Source organism: Camellia sinensis, chromosome 1, assembly GCF_055761805.1.
Source record: "Camellia sinensis isolate YWXY chromosome 1, ASM5576180v1, whole genome shotgun sequence".
Classification (NCBI taxonomy): domain Eukaryota; kingdom Viridiplantae; phylum Streptophyta; class Magnoliopsida; order Ericales; family Theaceae; genus Camellia; species Camellia sinensis.
Window position 1 is genome coordinate 72,598,709 of NC_138961.1, and position 13,335 is coordinate 72,612,043.

Genomic DNA, 13,335 nt, shown 5'->3' on the forward strand with positions numbered 1-13,335 from the left:
CAAACTTCCACAAAATTACCAAACCAACCCCAACATCTCAAAATACTAAAATTTAAAGACAAAATCCATAGAGAGGAGTAGGATATCCCTACTGTAGACGCGCCCGCGTGGGCCTCATGCTACAGTTCGGACTCTCGATTTTGTGTCGCGGTTCTTAATCTGAACCAAAGAGTCCAAATCTGGCAAATCGTTTTGAGAAATAGATTTTTGAAAAAGTAGTGCCAAACATGGACTGCTTTGCCAGATACAGAGTCGCCACCTAAATATTTTTTAAAATGGGGAAATTTAGGAAACCCTGACTCGGTGCCGAAGGCCACATGTCCGTCATCACCGGAGTTGTCTCGGCTCGGGAGCTTGGGTACGATCGGGGAAGATCAGCTATGAGCACCCCCTTTCGCCCGGTTCGAAGACCGGCCTCTACTAACCGTGATATCCGATTTTGAAAACTTTATGTGTTCTTATTCCAATTATTAGCCTAGAATTACTATGTTATGCGCGCAGCAAACAAGTATAGACTAGATTGCCTAATTTGGAAATAAGCATTGCATATCCGTTTGTTTTGAAAATGCTTTGGAATTTGCTACTCGCAAGTAGGCTAAAACACGGATTTCAATGAGTTTTTCCAACTCAAACAATCCAACCTTCACCCACAGGCATCCAAGCAGTTTATAACACATAAGCATCTAGCCACATGTTTAAGCATGCTGACATGGCAACATTCACACTCATGCAATATGTTAAAGCGGAAATACTTACATCGTACTCCGTGCCAAAACAAAGAACTCGTTAGCAAACATGCATGATCCAAGTCCATGTTAAGTGCCTAATGCATCGCATACAAAGTGTTACTAGAATAGGCTCGGCTATCCTAAACATGGCATGTAAGAATGCACAACTATCACATATTCAGTTTAGAATTTGAAGTACAAATGCAGTTAGCGTGATGTACCGAGCCTAATGCATGTAGTACAAATGCATGAATGCACGCATGCATAACATAAGGTATGCTAAATTAAACGTGCCCTAATCTACCATCATAAGCAGGTAAATAAAAGGGAAGAAAGACGTGAGGTTGGAAGACATACACACACTCACGCACACTTATTACAGATTCACCCTCACTCGGAGGGACCAAAATAATAATACAAATTAATTAACTACGCAAGCTAATTAAATATTACAAATTGTTTAATTAATTAACAAATTAACTAAAATAAAGAAAAACAGTAAACCGCCTCGGGGCGAGGGCCAGATGCAACACATGCTCGGGACTGGCTCGGAATCGCACTGCCATGCATAGTTTGCCTCTGTTTTCCTTGCTCTGCTCCTCTGAAAACTGCCAAAGTCTCAGGGATGCCTCTCAGGACACTGGGGGATATCATCGGCTGAGCAGAATTTCCACCGGCAGTAGCATTTAGTCACCGGCACAAAATAGATCCACCGGCCATCGATTGACTGCCGGTCGGCACTAAATACTGCCGGCCGGCAATAAATTCCTGCAGAACCTGCAACTCACAGCAGCAAAGGACAAAATCTTGCATGGCAATGCAATTCAAGCAATTTATGCACCCATCACATTCCTTATCATGTTAATGACTCAAAGGAGGATGTGCCCCAATTCTCGGACCACCAATCACACATTTCCATGCATGATGGCCCAAAGAATCAAGTGTGCAACTTCAATTTCAAAATGCATGCAAACCAAATAAACACACAAGGAGGCCTAACCTCTATCATACTCATCTCAAGAGGCAAGGTGATGCATGCAAGATGCAATGCAACTTAGGCATACGAGCTAAGGATGCAACATGCCGATACAAGCAAACATGCAAGGTGAGCATGCAAATAAGCAAGAGATGGTCTTAAACATGAATTAGGCAGCTCTAGTTAGGCCCAAAACAGTAGCCAATAATGCCCAAAATGGATGCTAAACACACATGCACACATACACATGTTATGGTCCAAACCTTAGGCACAAATTGAACAACCCTCAAACACATTTGAAAGGGGGAATCATGGACTAATTAGCATGCAACATGAGCATTGAAAATCATGTTAGGATGGTGCCAAACCAAGCAACAAGATAAGCTAACATTCACATGCAAAATGATCCAAATGTTCAAAGTAAGCCAATGAGGCATTGAACTACACTGAGTAAGACCAAACATGGCATGAAAGGAAGGACCAAAATCAGAGGTTTAGCATGTTAAAACAAAGCTAAAGGACTACTTAGATGGCATCTAAGTGACTCAAAAACAAAGGCATGCATAAACACCAAAACATGGAGCATTGCTACACAAGCTTCCAAAGCATTAAAGAGGCATGCAAGGCAATCAAACAAGCATGGAAATGGGACTGAAATAACATATAAAGTGACCTCAAATCACCAAATCGATGCAAAGATGTCATGCTATACCTTCATATGCTCAAGGCCAACAAGCCCAAATACAAAGGAGCTATACCAAGCATGCCAAAATCAACCCGAACAACCTAGGACAGACCTAGAACATGGCAAAACATGCACAAAATCTTCACAAGACTAAGCCTAAAACATGCTCCAACAAAGGCTAACAACCTAAGGCACATTAAGGCATAAACATGGCATTACAAGGCAACTATGCTAAGCATGCATGGAGTACCAAAACCAACTTAAAATCATGTTATATTATGGATATATAAGCATGAAAAACAACCTAAACATGCTCAACACACACTCAAGCATAATGCTCTCTCAAGAGGCCAAAACATGCCCTTTTCAAGGACAACAAGGAGAGGGGGTGGCCCTCTCCTTCTTGGGACTTCAAGGCATCATCTTCACCACTAAAATCCTTCAAGATTTCAGTGGTGAAGAGACCCCAACACCAAAATCCCGGAGCTAGCACAAAATGGCCTAAAATGAGGCCTTTCAAGGCTTAAGGGGGGGTCAACCACCCTCAAACAACAAAACACTCTTAATAAACAATAAAGAGGGCTTAAAAACAGAACTTTTTTGTATTATACAATAAGCACAAAAACAGCTCTAAGATAGGTAGAAAATCAATGCAAAAATGGGGAAAAAGGAGACTAGGTTCTCACCCTTGAAGACCCCTTCACAAATGGTGCTCCAATGGCCTCCTTTAGCTTGAATCCAATGCCAAAACTTCAAAACCAGTCCCTTAGAACCTCAAGAGCCAAAGGAAGGTGAAACACTAGGTGTTTGTGTGCAATAGTATGAACTAAACACTATTTCACACACACAAGAGGGAAAAAAAAGAGAGAGATAGGATGTGTATCTAATCCTAACCCTAAAACCAGAGCTTGGTCTATGTTTTTCTCCCCCTCCAATGTCCAAAATCTCCAACCTTTTTTAACAAGAGAGAGCCTCTCTCTATATATCTTGTAAAGCTTACAAGACAAGCTAAACTAGAGGGCCATCCCTCCATACACGTGTATGGAGGGAAAGTCACTGCAATACAGCTGCCTAAAAATATCTCAAAAAGCAACTGCACAGTAACCGGCCGGCCAAAAATGCCATCTTGGCCAAAAAGAGTGCCGACCGGCACTAAATAGTGCTGACCGGCAACAAATAGTGCCGGCCGGCAATAAACATTGCCGGTGGCAGCAAACACCAGCCGGTGGCCTCTAGCCACTGCCGGTGGTGGGTGGGGATGGTCTACAAGCCCTACCCTGCCTCTCAAGGGCAAGATGCAAGTGTTTGGTGCAAAACCAGACACTAAACGGTCGAGTTCGGGGATCCTGAGGCAAGGCGGGCGAGCCGAGACCTCCGGGAACTCCAAACGAGCACAAACATGGATAATCACCGAGTGTTCAATCGGTGACGTCCAAGTCTTGAGGACGGTCAAAAATGGGGTGTCTACAGTTGCCCCTCTTTGACAGAACTCGAAAGTCATAACAATGACGGGAGTGAATGTCAAAGCCCAGAGACGACCCATTTTTGACAAGGCCGAAGACTTAGACAAACATGCAAGACAAACAAGATATGCGCCCGAAGGCGGGGGCAAAATGCAAGACAATGCACAGAGCCAGACATAACTTATGATCATGCAAATAAAGCTGTAATGAAGCAAACATGCGACAGTTTTAAGCTAGCATACCAAACTACACTACAATGCAGAAAGGATGTAAGAGAATTATGGAATTCTCAATACGTCTCACTCGGAGATACAATACCTGTGCGGCTCGTCTGGTTACACCAGCCTCAAATTAACCGTACATACAATATCATGCCTGAAAAGAAAACAAACTTAACAGGTACAATATCGTTAGCAACATGCATGACAATGCAAATGTGGATGCAAAACGAAATGCAATATATACAAAACAATGTATAAATAATGCAAATGAAGATGCAATGTAATTGAAACAATGCAAGCTACATGCAAAGCATTTGAATCGTGATCCAATCACGAGCGGTTCGAAACCACACCTATGTCAAATAGATTGATGGAGATAACAAGTCTGTCTACCATAGAACGGTCAACTGAACTATAAGCATTGTAGACAGACGCAAGAACAAGTATTGGGTGGAATTGACATAAGTGGGGAAACGACCCGCTGGAGAAAGGACTACGATCCTAATGCCGGATGCAAAAATTACACTACAATGTAATACATATGGATATGCTAGGAAGATGGCAATGGATATGGCACGCAGGCCAAACCAAATCTTGCCTAGGAAAGGTATGTACGCATACAGGTCATGTGTAACACAGAAAAGGTGCCGCAACCCTCAACCAACATATCAGCGTGGAATCGGCGCGATACACATGCAGAACTGTGTTTTAACATGAAAAGTAAGGGCACATACCGGACCAAGCTCAACCTGGAAAGGCGCAAGCCATAGGCCGAAGGTGATGCAATGAATGCATGCAATCTATAATGCGATATCTACAAATATGCAATGGAGTGGATATGGATACAATGGATATGGCACGCAAGCCAAACCAAATCTTGCCTAGGAAAGGCATGTACACGTACGAGCCATGTGTAACGCAGAAAATGTGCCGCAACCCTCAACCAACATATCAGTGTGGAATCGGCGCGATACACATGCAGAACTGTGTTTTAACATGAAAAGTAAGGACACATACCAAACCAAGCTCAACCTGGAAAGGCGCAAGCCATAGGCGGAAGGCGATGCAGTGAATGCATGCAATCTACAATGCAAATGCATGACAATGAACTATGATGCAATGACTATGTTTGAGGTTTTCCCTATCTTACCAATAGGGCGATATACTAGGTTGGTTCAGTATCCAGGACTGAGGCGCAGACAAGCTGCCTCAATCTATGGGGTTTCCATACAGATTTCAAGCCGAGGATACACCCCTGGGTATTTAAACCAGACTTTAGTTCGGAACTCCTGAACCTTTGCGTTCTAGGCATAAGCCATTCGAACTCTAGTTTCCACCATCCCAGTTGGTCTTCTAGGAACTCACCGCGAACATAGGCAGGTGGCTTTACCAGACCACCAAAAGTCGTTCGGGCACGACAAACACCAAAGGAGTTGCACCTTTAGAGGATTTAAGGTCTCCTAGACCGGAATGCAAAATGTATGCATGACTATGCATGTTTTTTTTGTTTTTGTTTTTTTGAAATGCAAATGATGCAAGTGATGCATATTGCATGGAATGCGCGACAACACGCGGCTTAAGACATGTACAAAGCAATAGTGTGCACACCAATGCATTAAAGGTCTTGCACCTTCCAAGGATTTAAGGTCTCCTAGACCGTACGTGTTTAAGGTCTCGCCAGACCATGCGCAAAATGTAAGTGTGATACACATGCCACACGGAATGCAAAATGAAACGAATGAGACACGTGTGCCTCACAAGATGCAAAAAAAGATATAAGTGGACTTACACGCTGCGCGAAGCCGGTTTTGAAAGTTGGACTTATACGCTACGCGAAGCCGGTTTTGAAAGTTGGACTTATACGCTACGCGAAGCCGGTTTTGAAAGTTGGACTTATACGCTACGCGAAGCCGGTTTGTGTTCAAAACAATGCAATGTACTAACAAGTACAAGTGAGGTGCGCAAAATAGCGCGAACAATTTTGAAATGCACAAAACAGTGCGATGGATATGCGATACACATGGGGCAACTTTTGGACCTTGCAAAAGCCAAAAGGATACGAAAAGGATACACCTTGCATGGGTTGAAGTGCTACGCACGGCAGATGCAGTCCGAAGTCAGAACGGAGGCCGGTCGAGCGTCGGGAATGCACTTTCTTGCACTTTCTTGAGCTATGAAGACCAAAAACTCCTCACATGGCCTAAACAAGGCTGTGGGAACATCACCGGCCGGGAGGGGAGGCCACCGGCTGGCCGCCGGCATCAAAATAAGTCCATCGGCACAAAAAAGTGCCGGCCGGCACAAAACATTGCCGACCGGCAGACAGTTGCTGGTTCGGGGCAGTTGCGACTTTTCACCTTGGGTGTTTTAAAATAAGGTTTTAAACCCTATTTTCTCATTCCTCCTCCGCCGAAATCCCTTGCTCTCTCTCTCTAGAGTGTTTCTCTCTCATTTTTCGCCCGTTTCTTTGCGTTCTACGCCCGTTTCGTCGTCGGATTCGCGATTTTCTTCGCGTTTCGGACATTTTCCACCGATCACATTCTTGTTTCGGTGCCTCGTTTGGCGTTCCTGCCTTTTCGGGGTTTGTTCCCCCCCACTTTCCTCTTCATTTCCGTGCCTTTTCACATTCCGGCCTTCCCGGCCATTTCCGACCCTCTTGGGAGTTGACTTTTCAGTTGACTCTTCGTATTCCGGCCCGGTTTTCCTTTTCCCGGCCATTTTCTCATCATTTTCGATATGGCAGACGGCATTCCACGTGGCGGGACTCCCCTGGACCACGAGATGGATCCCGGGGTCGAGCTCCTACCGTTGAGCGAGCCCCCGTTCGACCCGGCGACCTACCAGCCGGCGATCCATGTTCTGCCCCCCGACGGCCTGCGTCAGTTCCGGAGCTTCGAGAGGCATGTGGCGCCTGAGCTACTACTGCGTGAGCCTACCTCCCACCTTTCATTCGGCACTTCCGAGGTAACTCTCTTTCTTCTGCTTTACTTTCCGCAATGTAGGATACAAAACTGTCATAGTTAGTTGTATTCTTTAACTGCTGAAAACCGATATGCTGTAGACTGTAGTTGACTGTAAACATACATACAACTGATATCTGCTTGAGACTGACACATGCACACACACTGCACTAGCCCCGAATCATTCAAACACACTGCGCTCACTGCATTCTACTGCATACACACCGGCACCCAGTATTTGTCTGAATCTGTTAGATTTGCACACAATGCTATATCTGTTCTGAAACACCCAAACACGCTGACACAGCACACGTATTTCACTGCAAGCATACCGGCACCCGGTATTTGCCTGAAACTCGTCAAACTTGCACACATGCTTTATCTACTTTTTTTTTCAAAACTGCATTTTGAATGTTGTCTTGCAATTGTTATTTTCTGTTTACAGGAGGGTTCCCATACCATTCGCGGGTATGGGAATACTGGTGCACGGGAGTGGTATGATGAGCTCCCTGACGCAGTCCGACGCATCGTAGACCGGGCGGGCTTCGGCACCTTCTGCCGAAGGCTCTCCAGATTGTCCACATGCAGACCTCTCCTCGCCGCTCTGGCGGAGAGGTGGTGGGACACCACCGATTCTTTTCATTTCTCTGCTGCAGGCGATATGACGATGACCCCTCATGATTTCTCGATGCTCACTGGCATCGGGGTAGGGGGGGATCCGATCCCTTTTGACATAGACATGGATGAGTGGACCGCCGCTCAGGTCCATCTACTGGGGGAGGCGCCACCCCTAGCTCGCCCAGGTTTCGTCCGATACTCCTGGTTCAAGGTCCAGTTTCGAGTCCAGCCCGTGTTGGAGGAGGAGGCGCAGATGACCCCGGAGGACGTGGAGAGGTATGCTCGCGGCTTCCTCATGTTCCTGTTTGGGACTACCATCTTCGCCGATCGGGCGAACACCGTGCCTCTTTGTCTTCTCAGCGCACTGGTGGACGTCCGGGATATTCTGCACTATGATTGGGGCGACGCTGCTCTGGCCACCCTTTACGGGTACATGAGCTCGACTTCGCGCGGTAGCGGCCAGCTACTTGGAGGTTACTGGCGGGCTTGGGAGGTACACTTCTTCTCCGCTTTTTCATTCCTGTCTCGTACTTTCTGTACTCTGTACACTGCACACACTGTAGTCTGCTCTATACTTGTTGTATACTGTACACCCGGCACACACATACATTCTGCTTTACACTGACTGTACACTGCTCACACTGTACACTGCACACAATACACTGCACAACACACGGCTCTACCTTTTCTGCTTTATTCTGCCGGTCATACTGACATCTGTTTTGCAGTTGTGGGTTTACGCCTACTTTCCTAGGCTTGCCCCCGTGCCAGTTGCGGAGACTCCCCTGGCCGTCCCGTTTTCGAGTCGTTTCGACGGGAGATGCACCCGGCGACCACGGGAGACATTCGGCTTCTTCCGCCGATATTTCGACACCATCACCCCCGCGGAGGTATGCTTTACTTTCAGTTCATTTAAGCTTCGCTTTCCAACTGTATATTTCAATAACAGTAGATAACAAACTGTCTGCCATTTTCAGATCACTTGGCGGCTGTCGGCTCCTATGCCGGCGGCGATGCGGGGTCGGTTCCCTGGTGCGGAGGAGACCTCGCGTTTCCGGATTCTGCTTGAGGGCCCGGTCTGTCGGGCTTGGTACCTGGGGGAGCGTTTTCTACGCCAGACCCTAGGGTTACCTGAGCAGATAGTCCCGGTTCCCCCTCCTACAGACATGAGGGAGACCGAGGGGCTCACCACTGAGCAGCTGGATGATTACTCCATCGGTTGGGAGGAGGCCGGCTTCCGAGGCACTGGAGACTATCAGGAGTACGTGCGGACGTACCTGATGCGCCCCCTGAGCGGCCGTCAAGCAGAGGGGGCCAGGCCTGTGGCATCGGCGGCTGGGGCCGGAGCGGGAGCTGGAGCTGGATCTTCGAGGAGGGCCCGGGTCCGTGGTAGGGGTGGAGTGCAGGGAGGACGGGGAGCTGGCTGGCCTGCCCTGCCTGCTGTACTGACTTTCCAGGGGCAGGGTGGGTCGACCTATCAGATCCCACCGGCTGGTCACGAGTTCATTGATGTCCCCGACTTACCTTCGGTACGTATTACTGCATTTTTGTACAGTTATTCATCTCAGTTTACTTGATATTCCACAGAATATTGATGCATCTGATACTTTTGCAGGCTTCTTCTGGGTACACCCGTCAGTCGTTGGCGATGAATGCCTCGATGATGGGGATGCTCCAGCGGACATTTGATCTCCTAGCCCTCTACAGCATACCGGTATGTCCTTCTGACATTGGCCTCAAACCACTTATACACTGCTTTGCATAATCTGATGCACGGCACAACACCCGATCCACTGATCTCACAGTATCTGACACACTGCATACACTGCATTCTGCACCGTACTCTGTACTGATAAACTGCTCACGGCATTCTCATACTGCACTCATATACTGCATTCTGTACTGTTAAACTGCCTACGGCATTCATACACTGTACTCACACGCTGCATTCTGCACTGATAGACTGCTCACGGCATTCACACTGTACTCATATACTGCATTCTGCACTGTTAAAATGCTCACAGTATACTGATGCATTTCCCTTTTATGTACTTTTTCAGCCTCCTTTCCAGATTCCCATGGCAGGAGGTGCTCCAGCGGGACCTTCTGTCCCTGCTCGGGGGAGAGATGAGGAGGGCAGGATATTTCCCCGTACCAGGGGAGGGCGTACTCACATCGGGAGCAGCTCGCGAGCTCCAGTCCCGGATGATGATGATGACGAGGAGTCAGAGGCGGAGGCAGAGGGAGAGTCAGAGTCATCAGAGGAGGAGACCGGAGACGGTTCTAGCTCGGGCTCTGACGACGACGCTGATGATGCTCCTGGACCCTCGTCCAGGAAGAGGACCAGGACGGACTGACAGCCCTCCGGAGTGCTCGACAGAGATGCGGATTTTTGTTATCTTTCTTCTTTCTTGTACTTTTCTTTTTGTTGGTAGATAGATTACCTTGTACTGCCACAGGCAGATTTTTGTTTCCAAAACTTGTACATTTGAAAAGATAATGAAATGAAACGGACTCTTTATCTGAAAAAGTGTTTACATTTACACATTTCATGCATTGCATCGCATCTCATCATGTTACACCTCAATGTAAATGAAATTGATTGGTTGTCTGAAAATTAAACACTTGCACTGTAATAATCAGATAACTTAAACAGCCAACAGCAAAATAACCTAAACAAACCACTGCCTGATTCTTGGACACACAGCCCTTACTCTGTTGGGGATTAATCTGTATTCAGCCCATAACACAGCATTCGGTTCATTCTGCACACGGCAATTCTCAAACAAACAGCCCAATCTGACAGGACGGACCTCAAAGATGGAACCGGTTGGAGTCGAAACACGCTCAAATGTAGAGAATGGCACAGCATTCTTGAGCATAAATGATTTTTGAAATCGAATGAGGGTTTTTCAGACCGGGATGTCGAGCCTACAACTGAACACAGCGGGGAGGACTCAAATATAGGTGCACGACCTAAACACAACGAGACACGCTCGGAAAAGACTAAAAACAAAAGACGAGAGCGTCAAATCAAAGAAACACGACACACAGACGCGTTAGCGAAGGTGGGGGACCTCGGACCACGAGGAGCCAATTCAACCTGGGTATTGTTTCCCACCCTTTCTGATTTGTGATTCTCACATCACTCGGCTCTCGAGCTTGGATTTTCTCTCGAAACCCTTGTCCTCACTTTTCTCTCAACTTACACCTCTCTATTCTTCATTCTCTCATTTTCCATCCCTCCCCGGGGTGACTGATGAATGAACAGGGAGTTGCGGGTTCACGCCCGATGCCGTTAGCTCACAGCTATTTCTTCTGGCGGGTAGAGCGCCCTTCTGGCAAGTACGTCGATGACGGGGGAAAGACAGAACGCCTGGCTCGACTGTGCCCCTAGTTCATCATTTTAACCATTCTTTGTTTTTGCTTTCTACTAAAATAGTTTTGATCAAAATGAGAGTCGGATTAACGTACTTGTTCGATTTTTGATTTGAAAAGCATGCAAGTCAGGCAGCAAGCACTGAAAGTTTTCCTTTTTTGGGTCCAAGACAATGGTCCAGTTTTGGAAAATGGAATAGTTTTCGAGAAAATAGTCAACCTTAGTAAAAATTTTCAAAAACTATTTTTGCAAACGGCTGATGCTTAACGAGCATGGAACTTACTCTTCGAGATGCGCAACCTTGGATCGGAGGCAATGGAAAATTGCCCCTGGTTTGAAGGGGGGTGGGAGGCAACGGAAAGTTGCCCCTAGTTTGAATGGCGGCTCACGGCGGCTCGTGGCAACGGAAAGTTGCCCCTTGTTTGGGTGGTGCCGCAGCAGTCTGCAAACAGTCTTCATTGGCGGTGGTCGAGCTCTTGGACACAGCGATGACGAAGACGGTCACAACACATATATGGACACAATCACCTTGAAGGGTGTTGGCCACTGGACTTTGGGGATGAAATTGAAACCATTGCATGGACTAAGACGCTATGAAAACGTTGGGGGCTGGACTTCATGATGAAGTTGCCTACATATCCCAAACATGGGAATCAAGCCTTACGTAGTTCCGGTTAAGGTACACTCGGGTATTTTAACCTTCACTTTGTTTGGCTCTCATTTTTGCCAAGGCGCCCAATGTGGGTTTTCGTCCTTGCGAGCTTCTTTTCATTTTCTATTTTCTTTTTTTTTTGCATTTTTCTTTTTTCTTTTTTTCCTCTCTTCTTTTTTTATTTATTTTCTTTTCTTCTTTTTTTGTTCTTTTCTTTGCATTTTTTCTTTTTTGTATTTTTCTCTTGCTCTAACTTTTGCCTGGGTCGCCCTTCTGGGTTTTCGACCCAGCGAGCCTCTCAAAGGGTAAAAAGTGTAGCAAGTCCATGTCAAATGGTTTTTTGGAATTGAAGCCTCTCTGTGTCCAGGAGAACGGCTGTTGCACTGATTTGCGGAGAATTCATCCCGGTTACTCCACAAGCTTCTTCCGGCGAGATCCGCTCCTTCCGATTCGGCTTTGGTGCCTCTTGCTCGAGGGCTGTTTCGAAACTGGCCATACAGACCTTTCACGGCGTTTGTCCGTTGAACTTTCTGAACGTTCTGAACGGGTTCAAAGTCGGAAAACAAATAGGTTGAATCTTGAGGCTGAGAGCGATCCTAGGCTGCGCGACCTCAAGAGGGATTCCACACAAGTCTTCACAGGGCCGCGCAAAACATTTGTTTTTGAAAGTTTTTAAGAAAGCGACAAATCGCTCGCGCCGAAGATAGTGTGGAACCAATCTGGATCAGGCCAGGGTCCTTCTCAGTACTCACGCCGACAAGCAAGGTTTCATTCATAAAAGGCTTAGCACGCCTTTCTTTCTCTCAAAACGATCAAAATTTTGCAAAACCCGAGGAATTCCTTCCTCTTCGTTTTTATCACCGCAGTGTTCGAAAGTTTTTTTTTTGAAAAACTTAGGTTAATGCAATGAGTTTGGCGCGTAGGAGAGCAGGCGAGATGTACTGTCAGCCCAATCAAATTTTCTGGCACTTATGCTGAAAGCAAGCATGAAGTTGAGATAGCAACAGCTGTTTTGTTCGGATTTGATTGGTGTAACTGGCTCCTTGGCAGAAACAGACTCAAAACAAAAACCGATAATAATTACAAAACAAAATGGTGTTCGGGACAACAACCCCAGAATCACCTGGTATTATAAACAACGGGGACTGACTCGATACAACCAGACAGACCCTTAAGCAAAAAAGACTGACTCAAGACAAAGAGGCAGACTCAAAACAAAAGACTGACTCGACATCCAAGCCAGGATTTACAAAACTCGGTTTCACCGATGCTCAAAAATGCGTGCCAGACGCTTCAAAAATACACCAAATGTTGCCCGCAGGCGGTCCACTTCACATACTCGCGGTATTTGAGCCCTCGAAATCCAACAACTGGGTGGTGACGGACTTGGCCGGGGTGGGTGGAAGGATAACCTTATTATCAATCAAATCCTGCACTTCATAACGAAGGCGGGAACATCCATCGGTACTGTGGCCGGACTGTTGGTGGTACGCGCAGTACAAGGTAGCATCATGAGTGGCGGGGAGATTCTTCGGGAGTGGCCGGGGCTCTAAAGGCTTAAGATGCCCATTCTTCGCCAATATCAGTAATGCCCTAGACAAAGGCATGTGGAGGTCGTGAAAGATCCTGCGCCCTCGGGGCAGGTACTTTGAA